The sequence below is a fragment of the Arachis hypogaea genome, chromosome 18 (assembly GCF_003086295.3).
Source record: "Arachis hypogaea cultivar Tifrunner chromosome 18, arahy.Tifrunner.gnm2.J5K5, whole genome shotgun sequence".
Lineage (NCBI taxonomy): Eukaryota > Viridiplantae > Streptophyta > Magnoliopsida > Fabales > Fabaceae > Arachis > Arachis hypogaea.
Genome location: NC_092053.1, coordinates 35,963,069 through 35,976,387, shown reverse-complemented (window position 1 = coordinate 35,976,387; position 13,319 = coordinate 35,963,069). Strand labels below are relative to the sequence as shown.

Genomic DNA, 13,319 nt, shown 5'->3' with positions numbered 1-13,319 from the left:
AAAATAAGGAAATCAAAATTCTTAATGAGAATTCCAGGAATCATGCAATGTTAGTCTAAAACTCCGGTCTAGGAATTAGACATGGCTTACTAGCCAGCCAAGCTTTCAGTGAAAGCTTCGGTCCAAAACACTAGACATGGCCAATGGCCAGCCAAGCTTTAGCAGATCATTACATTCAACAGCAAGATTGATAGAAATCAACAAGCTCTTGTGATGATAAGTAGAAACCTCGGTCCAAAAGATTAGACATGACTTCACAGCCAGCCAGACTTCAACAGATCATCATGAAACTCTAGAATTCATTCTTAAAAATTCTGAAGAATTTTTAGGAAATTAAACATTTTATTTTGTTCTTCAGAAAATATTTTTTTTTTGAAATTTTTTTCGAAAATAAAAAGCTTAAAAATAAAATAAAATTACCTAATCTGAGCAACAAGATGAACCGTCAGTTGTCTAAACTCGAACAATCCCCGGCAACGGCGCCAAAAACTTGGTGCACGAAATTACAATCACACTTTTGCAATTCCACACAACTAACCAGCAAGTGCACTGGGTCGTCCAAGTAATACCTTACGTGAGTAAGGGTCGATCCCACGGAGATTGTCGGCTTGAAACAAGCTATGGTCATCCTTGTAAATCTCAGTTAGGCGAATTCAAATAGTTATGAGGTTTTGATAATTAAAATATAATTAAAACAGAAAATAAGATAGAAATACTTATATAATTCATTGGTAGGATTTCAGATAAGCGTATGGAGATGCTTGTTGCTTCTGAACCTCTGCTTTCCTATTGCCTTCATCCAATCATTCATACTCCTTTCCATGGCAAGCTGTATGTTGGGGGATCACCGTTGTCAATGGCTACCGTCTGTCCTCTCAGTGAAAATGATCCAGCTACGGGTTACGTAGGGCTAATCATCTGTCGGTTCTCACTCATGTTGGAATAGGATCCATTGATCCTTTTGCATCTGTCACTACGCCCAACACTCGCGAGTTTGAAGCTCGTCACAGTCATCCCATCCCAGATCCTACTCGGAATACCACAGACAAGGTTTAGACTTTCCGGATCTCAAGAATGCTGCCAATTGATTCTAGCTTATACCACGAAGACTCTGATCTCACGGAATGGAGGGCTCTGTTGTCAGGAGAGGCAACCATGCGTCGTGAACCAGGAGGCTAAGAGATACACACTCAAGCTATTGCAGATAGAACGGAAGTGGTTGTCAGGCATGCGTTCATAGGAGAAAATGATGATGAGTGTCACGGATCATCACATTCATCAGGTTGAAGTACGAGCGAATATCTTAGAATAAGAATAAGCTTGAATTGAATAGAAAAACAATAGTACTTTGCATTAATTCATGAGGAACAGCAGAGCCCCACACCTTAATCTATGGGGTGTAGAAACTCCACCATTGAAAATACAAAAGTGATGAAGGTCCAGGCATGGCCGAATGGCTAGCCCCCAAAACATGATCAAGAGATCAAAGTGATACAAAGATAGTCTCAAAATGATCTAAAGATGATCTCCAGATGAAAATACAATAGTAAAAGGTCCTATTTATAATGAACTAATAGCCTAGGGTTTACAGAAATAGGTAAATGATGCAGAAATCCACTCCCGGGGCCCACTTGGTGTGTGCTTGGGCTGAGCATTGAAGCTTTCACGTGCATAGGCTATTCCTGGAGTTAAACGCCAGCTTTGGTGCCAGTTTGGGCGTTTAACTCCAATTCTGGTGCCAGTTCTAGCATTTTATGCCAGAATTTTTATGCTGACTTGGAATGCCGGTTTGGGCCATCAAATCTTGGGCAAAGTATAGATTATCATATATTGCTGGAAAGCTTAGGATGTCTACTTTCCAACGCAATTGAGAACGCGCCATTGGGCTTCTGTAGCTCCAGAAAATCCACTTCGAGTGCAGGGAGGTCAGAATCCAACAGCATCTGTAGTCCTTTTTCAGCCTCTGAATCAGATTTTTGCTCAGGTCCCTCAATTTCAGTCAGAAAATACCTGAAATCACAGAAAAACACACAAACTCATAGTAAAGTCCAGAAATGTGATTTTTATTTAAAAAATAATAAAAATACAATAAAAATTAACTAAAATATACTAAAAACAATGCCAAAAAGCGTATAAATTATCCGCTCATCACTTTTGTACCCGCCTTTATCTCGATTTATATTTTTCTAGCCGGGCGGTTTGGAAGTTGTATTCTCACTAAGATGACCAAACATCTTCCGAGACGCATGCAATCGAACTTGATACCAATCCTTGCACTTCAAATTGAAGTGTGGAACCTCATTGAATCTTGCATACCAACTCTGAGTACGAGCTATTTCCCTCTTACTCTTAATGCCGCAAAGAGCTCTAAGCTGGCCATCTGTTTCAAGCAAACCATATTCAAGTGGAAAAGTAAAGATAAAGGCTAAGGATTTTACCCACTTGAAGTTTGTATTGGATGGTAATGGCCTTGGGATAGGTGTTTCCAGTGGTCTTGCAAGCTCTACTCCCTTGTATTCTTCTATGAATTCCTCCACTTCTTTGCAATCTTCTTCATCTGCAACCACGTCTTGATCACAGTCTTCGATATCTTCCTCATCACTCGAGTCATAATTTGGAGGTTGAGAAAAGTCTACCCCGCATCATCTTCGTATTCATTTAGGGAAGATTCTTCAATCTCAAAGAATTCACTTGCAGATGCAAGTTCATTATTAGGAGAACTTGAATCGTGATTATCATTATTGAGGAAACTCGCTTGTTGAGTTGTTCCGTCCAGGTCTTCATAAGATACCTGCTTTGGGGGTTGTGCACTATCTTTCTTAGCATCAATTGCAAATTTCTTGACGGAATTCTCCTCAATTCTGGATTCCCATGGAGGTTCAGCATCTCCTAAGTCTTCAACCAATTCTTCTTCTTCGATAATTACAACTTCCTCCATTTGTTCCAGTACAAAGTCATGCTCCTTACTGTCCATTGGAGTTTCTAGTATCTCCTTCATGCTATGTTCTTTATTAGATTGTCCACATGAAGCCATGGGGGTTCCTTGAGTGTCCGAACGTCGAGAAGGTAATCGATTTATCGCTTGATTCAATTGGTGAAGGGTTGCATGAAATTTTTCCACTGTTTCCTTGAGACGCTCTTTTGATTCTTGGGTTGATGGATATGGACACGGTGCATAGGGAAGTGGTGGTTCTTGGGAGTAATTGGGTTGGAATTGGGGTGGATACGGGTTAGGGTTATATGGAGGTGAATGGTGGTAGAGGGCTTGTGAGTGTGGTGGTTCAAAGCTGTGTTGAGGAGGTGGTTCATAGGCATATGATGGGGCTTGTCGGTAATTACAAGGGGGTCCACCATACCTATCATCTTGGTATGCACCTCGGAATGGCTCTTGACCATAGTAGTTTGGTGGGTGTTGGTTGTTACAGAAGGGTCCACCATAACTATTGTCTTGACATGCATTGTGGAATGGTCGTGGTCCATGGTATCTTGGGGGGTGTTATTGCCTAAAGGGTTGATCAGATCCTTATGGCTCCTTCCATCTCTGATTGTTTTGACCTTGATGCATGTTCCTGTTATAATTTCCATTCCTTGCAACAGCATTAGAACCAAACTCAAAGCGATGGGGTGAGAACTCATAGTAGCTAATACAAATTAAAAACAAAAAATAAAAGCAAATAAACAAGCAAAATAAAATATTTATAATAACCAATAATAAGGCACACGTTTGCAATTTCCCGGCAACGGCGCCATTTTGACGGTTGGATTCCTGCCGGTAAAGAAATTTACAAATATAATCGTGTTGTAAGTATAGTTTCTAAACCAACAGAGAATCCTTTCGTACAAAAGTTTGGTTGTCACAAGTAACAAAACCCAATAAAATTTATAACCGAAGTATTTAAACCTCGGATCGTCTCTCAAGGAATTGCAGAGAGGTGTGTTTATTATTGGTTATGGAAAAATATATTTTTGGGTTTTTGAAATAGGGAACAAGTAATTTAAATGGCAAAAAAAATAATAAATTAATAATTAGAAAATCTCTTGGCAAGGTATAAGAACTGGAAATCCTATCCCAGTTATCCTTATCAGGTATGATGAGAATTGGATTCTGCTCCCACTTAGTTAACCCTTACTAAATAAAGAAAAGTCAAGTGGACTAATTAGTTTGATTCCTTAAGTCCTAGTCAACTCCTACGAAAAGACTAGCTTTAGAGGGATCCAAAACCAAAACCAAAACTGCTGAGTTTAATAACTCAAGTGTCACAAATTACTCAACCAAAACCAAAAGGGGAAATAAGTCTAATTTAAATTGAAAATATCCATAACATAAATAATCAAAGCAATCTTAATTCTGAAATACCTCAAAATATATTAAATAGAACATTCAAATCTTAACATGGAAAAGTTCATAAGCCAATTTGGAAAGATAAATAACAATTAAAGTAATAAAATAAATAAAAGTAGAAACTAATTTAAAGGAACATTGAACCTGTAATTGAAGAGAAGTAGCCTAAACATAATAGAAATCCTAAATCCTAATACTAAGAGAGAGGAGAGAACCTCTCTCTCTAAAACTACATCTAATCCTAAAATTATGTATATGTGTATATTCTCTATATTGTGTTCTATTATGAGTGGATGGATTCCCCTACTTTATAGCCTCTAATATGTGTTTCTGGACTTGGATCTGGGCCAAAAAGGGGCCCAGAAATCGCTGAAGGCGTTTTCTGCAGATTCCTGCATGTGGCGTCTGTCACGCGTGCGCGTGGGTCATGCATTCGCGTCATCTCGAGCTTTTCCTTGTCACGTGTACGCGTCAGTCATGCGTCCGCGTCAATTGCGTTCTGCTCAAGGCACGCGTTCGCGTCGTCCATGTGTTCGCGTCGCTTGCGTTTTGAGCTAGGCACGCGTCCGCGTCGTCCATGTGTGCGCGTCGCTACCTTTTTCTTCAAAACTCCATTTTTGTGCTTTTCTTCCATTTTTGTATGTTTTCTTTCTGTCCTCTAAGCCATTCCTGCTCTATGAAACTTGAAAATACTTAACACACAAATCACGGCATCGAATGGTAATAAAGGATAATTAAATTTAATATTTTTAAAGCATAGGAAACATGTTTTCACATATATCATAAAATAAGGAAGGAATAGTAAAACCATGCAATTTACATGAATAAGTGGGTCAAGAATTGATAAAAAACACTCAATTAAGCACAAGATGAATTATAAAATAGGGTTTTATCAATCATCTTTGGTTCCTTGGTCACAGTCCCCTTTTCAGTAGATTCCTTAATAATCTCTACCACTCTGGATTCAGGAATTGGGTGTTGTGTGATGGGTGGAGTGTACCCTGCATCAAAAACCTCTAGAATTGGTGGTTCAATGAACCTACCCTCTATGTATTTCTCTGCTTCATTGGAGTATAAATTCCCACAAATGTTTTTCTCTCCAACAACCTTCTTTTTTTTGTGCATCTTCTTTTTCTTCCATGTGTGAGGGTGGAGAGTTCTCTACTTCACTGGGATATAGACTCCTTTGAATGATTCCCTCACATTCTTTTGTATGAATTTGCATTGATTCTCTTGTGAGGGTGTTTGCTTGTTCCTCTTCCCAATGCTTGGTAATTAATGAGTAGATATTTTATACGCTTTTTTATGTTATTTTCATAGTGTTTTAGCTATATTTTGTGAAGTTTTATTATGTTTTAGTGCAAAATTCACATTTTTGGATTCTACTTTGAGTTTTTATGTTTTCTTATGATTTCAGGTAATTTCTGATTGAAATTGACGAATTTTGGCAAAGTCTGATTCCAAGGCAAGGAAAGCATAGCAGATGCTGTCAGATTCTGACCTCCCTGCATTAAAACAAGTATTTATAGAGTTATAAAGGTTCAAATGACGCGTTCTTAATGACATTAGAAACCTAACTTCCAGGGATTTCTAGCAATGACTAATAGTCTATACTTTTCTTTGGAGAAGACTGCCCATTTTGGGCATTTAATGCCCAATTTCCCCCTTTCTGGCGTTCAATGCCCCAGGAGGATCTAGGCCAATGTTGAACGCCCAAACCTGCGTTCAACGCCCCAAAGGAAGCAAGGAAACAACACATCTACCCTTTAGTGGGTGTTCAATGCCCACTCTTCCCAGCTAAACGCCAGCTCAACCCAAACACTCAACCAAAGTGGGCCCAGAAGTGGATTTTTGCACCTTAGCTTAGTATAGTTTATTTTGTAATTTCTATTTCTTTTAGTTTAGTATATAAAGGCAAAGATCACCCTTGTTTAGAATCTTCAGCCCCTCAGAACATTTGATACTATTTTCTGTCCAGTATGAGCAACTAAACCTCCTAGGTTAAGGTTAGGAGCTCGGCTGATTCATATGGATTAAGACAACTACTTTTCTATTCCAATACATGTTTGATTCTATTCTATGATTGGTGCATGAAATCGTGATCCTTAACAACGGCGCCAAAAACTTGGTGCTCGGAACGTAATTCACACACTTTGTCACAACTTCGCACAACTAACCAGCAAGTGCACTGGGTCGTCCAAGTAATAAACCTTACGTGAGTAAGGGTCGATCCCACGGAGATTGTCGGCTTGAAACAAGCTATGGTCACCTTGTAGATCTCAGTCAGGCAGATTCAATTGGCTATAGAGAATTGATAATTAAAGCATAATTAAAATATAAACTAGGATAGAGATACTTATGTAATTTATTGGTGAAAATTTCAGATAAGCGTATAGAGATGCTTTCTTTCCTCCTGAACCTCTGCTTTTCTGATGTATTCATCCAATCATTCCTACTCCTTTCCATGGCAAGCTTATGCAGAGCATCACCATCGTCAATGGCTACATCCCATCCTCTCAGTGAAAATGGTCCAAAATGCGCTGTAACCGCACAGCTATTCATCTGTCGGTTCTCGATCATACTGGAATAGGATTCAGTCATCCTTTTGCGTCTGTCACTACGCCCAGCACTCGCGAGTTTGAAGCTCGTCACAGCCATCCCTTCCCAGATCCTACTCGGAATACCACAGACAAGGTTTAGACTTTCCGGATCTCAAGAATGGCCGCCGATAATTCTAGCCTATACCACGAAGACTCTGATCTCATGGAATGGAAGGCTCGGTTGTCAGGCGAGGCAACCATGCGTCATGAACCAGAAGGCTAAGAGATATGTACTTAAGCGATTGCAAGTAGAACGGAGGTGGTTGTCAGGCACGTGTTCATAGGTGAGAATGGTGATGAGTGTCACGGATCATCACCTTCCTCAGGTTGAAGAACAAGTGTATATCTTAGATAAGAAATAGGTTTGAGTTGAATAGAAAAATAATAGTACTTTGTATTAATTCATGAGGAACAGCAGAGCTCCACACCTTAATCTATGGTGTGTAGAAACTCTACCGTTGAAAATACATAAGAACAAGGTCTAGGCATGGCCGAGAGGCCAGCCTCCATGATCTCAGAACTAAACATCCAAAGATGATCCAAAGATATAAATACAATAGTAAAAAGTTCTATTTATACTAAACTAGTTACTAGGGTTACAGAAATGAGTAAATGATGCAGAAATTTACTTCCGGGGCCCACTTGGTGTGTGCCTGGGCTGAACATTGAAGCTTTCACATGTAGAGGTCTTCCTTGGAGTTGAACGCCAGTTTGTAACCTATTTCTGGCGTTTAACTCTGCTTTGCAAGCTGTTTCTGGCGTTTAACTCTAGAATAGGGTAGAGAGCTGGCGTTGAACGCCAGTTTGCATCGTCTAAACTCGGACAAAGTATGAACTATTATATATTTTTGGAAAGATCTGGATGTCTAATTTCTAACGCAAGTAAGAGCGCGCCATTTGGACTCCTGTAGCTCTAGAAAATCCACTTTGAGTGCAGGGAGGTCAGAATCCAACAGCATCTGCATCCTTCTTCAACCTCTGAATCTGATTTTTGCTCAAGTCCCTCAATTTCAGCCTGAAAATACCTGAAATCACAGAAAAACACACAAACTCATAGTAAAGTCCAGAAATGTGATTTTATTTAAAAACTAATAAAAATATACTAAAAACTAACTAAATCATACTAAAAATTATGTAAAAACAATGCCAAAAAGCGTATAAATTATCCGCTCATCACAACACCAAACTTAAATTGTTGCTTGTCCCCAAGAAAATGAAAATCAAATAGGATAAAAACACGAGAATATACTATAAATTCCAAAATATCAATGAAACTTAGCTCCAATCAGATGAGCGGGACTAGTAGCTTTTTGCCTCTTGAATAGTTTTGGCATCTCACTTTATCCATTGAAGTTCAGAATGATTGGCATCTATAGGAACTCAGAATTCAGATAGTGTTATTGATTCTCCTAGTTCAGAATCTTGATTCTTGAACACAACTACTTTATGAGTCTTGGCCGTGGCCCTAAGCACTTTGTTTCCCAGTATTACCACCGGATACATAAGTGCCACAGACACATAACTGGGTGAACCTTTTCAGATTGTGACTCAGTCTTGCTAAAGTCCCCAATTAGAAGTGTCCAGGGTTCTTAAGCACACTCTTTTTTTGCTTTGGACCTTGACTTTAACCGCTCAGTCTCAAGTTTTCACTTGACACCTTCACGCCACAAGCACATGGTTAGGGATAGCTTGGTTTAGCAGCTTAGACCAGGATTTTATTCCTTTAGGCCCTCCTATCCACTGATGCTCAAAGCCTTGGATCCTTTTTATTACCTTTGCCTTTTGGTTTTAAGGGCTATTAGCTTTTTCTGCTTGCTTTTTCTTTTTCTTTCTTTTTTTTTCGCCATTTTTCTTTTCTTTTTTTTTTTGCAAGCTTTTCTCTATTCACTGGTTTTTCTTGCTTCAAGAATCATTTTTATGATTTTTCAGATCATCAAATATCATTTTTCCTTTTTCGTCATTCTTTCAAGAGCCAACATATTTAACATTCATAAACCACAAATTCAAAAGACATATGCATTGTTCAAGCATTCATTCAGAAAACAAAAAGTATTGTCACCACATCAAAATAATTAAACTAATTTCAAGGATGAATTCAAAATCATGTACTTCTTGTTCTTTTGTAATTAAAACATTTTTCATTTAAGAGAGGTGATGGATTCCTAGGACATTCATAACTTTAAGGCATAGAAACTTAAATACTAATGATCATGTAATAAGACACAAACATAAATAAAACATAAAGCATAGTAAATGGAAAACAGGAAAATAAGAACAAGGAGATTAAGGAGCAGGTCCACCTTAGTGAGGGTGGCGTCTTCCTCTTCTTGAAGAACCAATGGTGCTTTTGAGCTCCTCTATGTCTCTTCCTTGCCTTTGTTGTTCCTTCCTCATAGCTCTTTGATCTTCTCTAATCTCATGGAGGATGATGGAGTGCTCTTGGTGCTCCATCCTTAGTTGTCCCATGTTGGAACTTAATTCTCCTAGGGAGGTGTTGATTTGCTCCCAATAGTTTTGTGGAAAAAAGTGCATCCCCTGAGGCATTTCAGGGATTTCATGGTGAGAAATCTCCTCCTGCTCTTGTTGAGGTCCATGATCTCTTGTTTGCTCCATCCTTTTCTTAGTGATGGGCTTATCCTCTTCAATGAGAATGTCTCCCTCTATGTCAATTCCAGCCGAATTGCAGAGATGACAAATGAGGTGAGGAAAGGCTAACCTTGCCAAAGTGGAAGACTTATCAGCCACCTTATAGAGTTCTTGAGGTATAATCTCATGAACTTCCACTTCCTCCCCAATCATGATACTATGGATCATGATGGCCCGGTCTATAGTAACTTCAGACCGGTTGCTAGTAGGAATGATTGAGCGTTGAATAAACTCCAACCATCCTCTAGCTACAGGCTTAAGGTCCAGTCTTCTTATATGAACCGGCTTGCCTCTTGAGTCAACCTTCCATTGAGCTCCTTCTACACATATGTCCATGAGGACTTGGTCCAACCTTTGATCAAATTTGACCCTTCTAGTGTAGGGGCGTGCATTTTCTTCCATCATTGGCAAGTTGAACGCCAGCCTTACATTTTTTGGACTGAAATCTAAGTATTTCCCCCGAACCATGGTGAGCCAATGCTTTGGATTTGGGTTCACACTTTGATCATGGTTCCTAGTGATCCATGCGTTTGCATGGAACTCTTGAACCATTAAAATTCCGATTTGTTGAATGGGGTTGGTGAGAACTTCCCAACCTCTTCTTTGGATCTCAAGTCGGATCTCCAGATACTCATTCTTTTTGAGCTTGAAAGGAACCTCAGGGATCACTTTCTTCTTGGGCACACTTTATAGAAGTGGTCTTGATGGACCTTTGAGATGAATCTCTCCATCTCCCATGACTCAGAGGTGGAAGCAATTGCCTTCCCTTTCCTCTTTCTTGAGGATTCTCTGGCTTTAGGTGCCATTGATGGTTATGGAAAAACAAAAAGCAATGCTTTTCACCAAACTAAACTTAAATGTTTGCTCATCCCCGAGCAAAAGAAGAAAGAAAGATGGAGAAGAAGGAAAAGAATGGAGGAGAGGGAGAGATGTGTGTATTCGGTCAAGGGTAAGAAGAAAGAGTTGTGTTGTGTGAAAATGAAGAAGGAAAGAGGGGTTTATATAGGAGTGGGGGAAGGATTAGGGTTCGGCCATTAGGGTTGGGTATGGGAGGGAAAAGAGTTTGAATTTTGGAGGTAGGTGGGATTTATGGGGAAGAGAGGATGGATGTGAGTGGTGAAGAGGTGATGGGGAAGAGTGATTGGTGAGGGGTATTTGTGGAAGAGAGTTATGAAAAGGTGTGAAGAAGAGAAAAGAAAATGTAGGGATCCTGTGGGGTCCACAGATCCTGAGGGGATCCTGTGGGGTCCACAGATTCAGTGGGTCAAGGACTTAACATCCCTACTCCAACTAGGCGTGTAAAACGCCCTTCCTGTGCAATCCTGGCGTTTAACGCCAGACTGCTGCTTGTTTTTGGCATTAAACGCCCAAAAGTAGCCTATTTCTGGCGTTTAACGCCAGATAGATTCTTGTTTCTGGCGTTAAACTTCAGCTTGGTGCTTGTTTCTGGCGTTAAACGCCAGAAAGATGCTTGTTTCTGGCGTTTAAACGCCAGAATGCTCCTCCTCCAGGGTGTGCTATTTTTTATGCTATTTTTTATTTTATTTTTTATTTTTTTGTAGTTTTTGTGACTCCACATGATCATCAACCTAATAAAACACGAAATAGAAATAAAAAATAAAATAGATATAATTAAATAACATTGGGTTGCCTCCCAACAAGTGCTTCTTTAATGTTAATAGCTTGACAGTGAGCTCTCATGGAGCCTCACAGATGTTCAGAGCATTGTTGGGACCTTCCAACACCAAACTTAGAGTTTGAATGTGGGGATTCAACACCAAACTTAGAGTTTGGTTGTGGCCTCCCAACACCAAACTTAGAGTTTGACTGTGGGGGCTTTGGTTGACTCTGCAGTGAGAGAAGCTTTTCATGCTTCCTCTCCATAGTTACAGAAGGAGATCCTTGAGTTTTAAACACAAGGTTGTCCTCATTCAGTTGAAGGACCAATTCTCCTCTGTCTACATCAATCACAGCTCTTGCTGTGGCTTCGAAGGGTCTTCCAAGGATGATGGATTCATCCTCATCCTTCCCAATGTCTAGGATTATGAAATCAGCAGGATGTAAAGGCCTTCAACCTTTACTAGCACGTCCTCTACTAGTCCATAAGCCTGTTTTCTTGAGTTGTCTACTATCTCTAATGAGATTCTGGCAGCTTGCACCTCAAAGATCCCAAGTTTCTCCATTACAGAGAGTGGCATTTAGTTTATTCCTGACCCCAGGTCACACAGAGCCTTCTCAAAGGTTATGGTGCCTATGTTACAGGAAATTAGGAATTTACCAGGATCCTATTTCTTTTGAGGTAGAGTTTGCTGAACCAAGGCATTTAGTTCCTTGATGAGCAATGGAGGTTCATCCTCCCAAGTCTCATTACCAAATAATTTGGCATTCAGCTTCATGATTGCTCCTAAATATTGAGCAACTTACTCTTCAGCAATGTCTTCATTTTCTTCAGAAGATGAACACTCATCAAAGCTCATGAAGGGTAGAAGGAGGTTCAATAGAATCTCTATGGTCTTTAGATGAGCCTCAGATTCCTTTGGTTCCTCAAAGGGAAACTCCCTATTGGCCACTGAACATCCTAGGAGGTCTTCCTCACTAGGATTCACGTCCTCCTCCTCCCTTGTAGGTTCGGCCGTGATAGTTAAATCAATAGCCTTGCACTCTCTTTTTGGATTTTATTCTGTATTGCTTGGGAGAGTACTAGGAGGAGTTTCAGTGACCCTTTTACTCAGCTGGCCCACTTGTGCCTCCAAATTTCTAATGGAGGACCTTGTTTCATTCATGAAATTTAGAGTGGCCTTAGATAGATCAGAGACTATATTTGCTAAGCTAGATGGATTCTGCTCAGAATTCTCTGTCTGTTGCTGAGTGGATGATGGAAAAGGCTTGCTATTGCTAAACCTGTTTCTTCCACCATTATTAAAGCCTTGTTGAGGCTTTTGTTGATCCTTCCATGAGAAATTTGGATGATTTCTCCATGAGGGATTATAGAAATTTCCATAGGGTCCCCCATGTAATTCACCTCTGCTATTGCAGGGTTCTCAGGATCATAAGCTTCTTCTTCAGAAAATGCCTCTATAGTACTGTTGGATGCAGCTTGCAATCCATTCAGACTCTGAGAAATCATATTGACTTGCTGAGTCAATATTTTATTCTGAGCCAATATGGCATTCAGAGTATCAATTTCAAGAACTCCCTTCCTCTGAGGCGTCCCATTACTCACAGGATTCCTTTCAGAAGTGTACATGAACTGGTTATTTACAACCATGTCAATGAGTTCTTGAGCTTCTGCAGACATTTTTTTTAGGTGAATGGATCCACCTGTAGAATGGTCCAATGACATCTTTGATAATTCAGACAGAGCATCATAGAATATATCTAGGACGGTCCATTCTGAAAGCATGTCAGAATGACACTTTTTGGTCAGTTGCTTATATCTCTCCCAAGCTTCATAGAGGGATTCACCTTCTTTCTGTTTAAAGGTTTGAACATCCACTCTAAGCTTGCTAAGCTTTTGAGGAGGAAAGAACTTGGCTAAGAAAGTCGTGACCAGCTTATCCCAAGAGTTCAGGCTATCCTTAGGTTGAGAGTCCAACCATATTCTAGCTCTGTCTCTTACAGCAAACAGGAAAAGCATAAGCCTGTAGACCTCGGAGTCAACCCCATTGGTCTTAACAGTATCACAGATCTGCAAGAATTCAGTTAAGAACTGAAAAGGATCTTCTGATGGA

General features: G+C 39.8%; 1 non-coding gene across 1 annotated transcript; it reads left to right on the top strand.

Moving 5' to 3' along the window:
* The first annotated feature begins 12,989 nt into the window (after positions 1-12,989).
* Positions 12,990-13,093, top strand: LOC112773854 (small nucleolar RNA R71). The gene has a single exon (XR_003188380.1). It is a non-coding gene; the product is annotated as a small nucleolar RNA R71 (small nucleolar RNA).
* Positions 13,094-13,319: the final 226 nt, after the last annotated feature.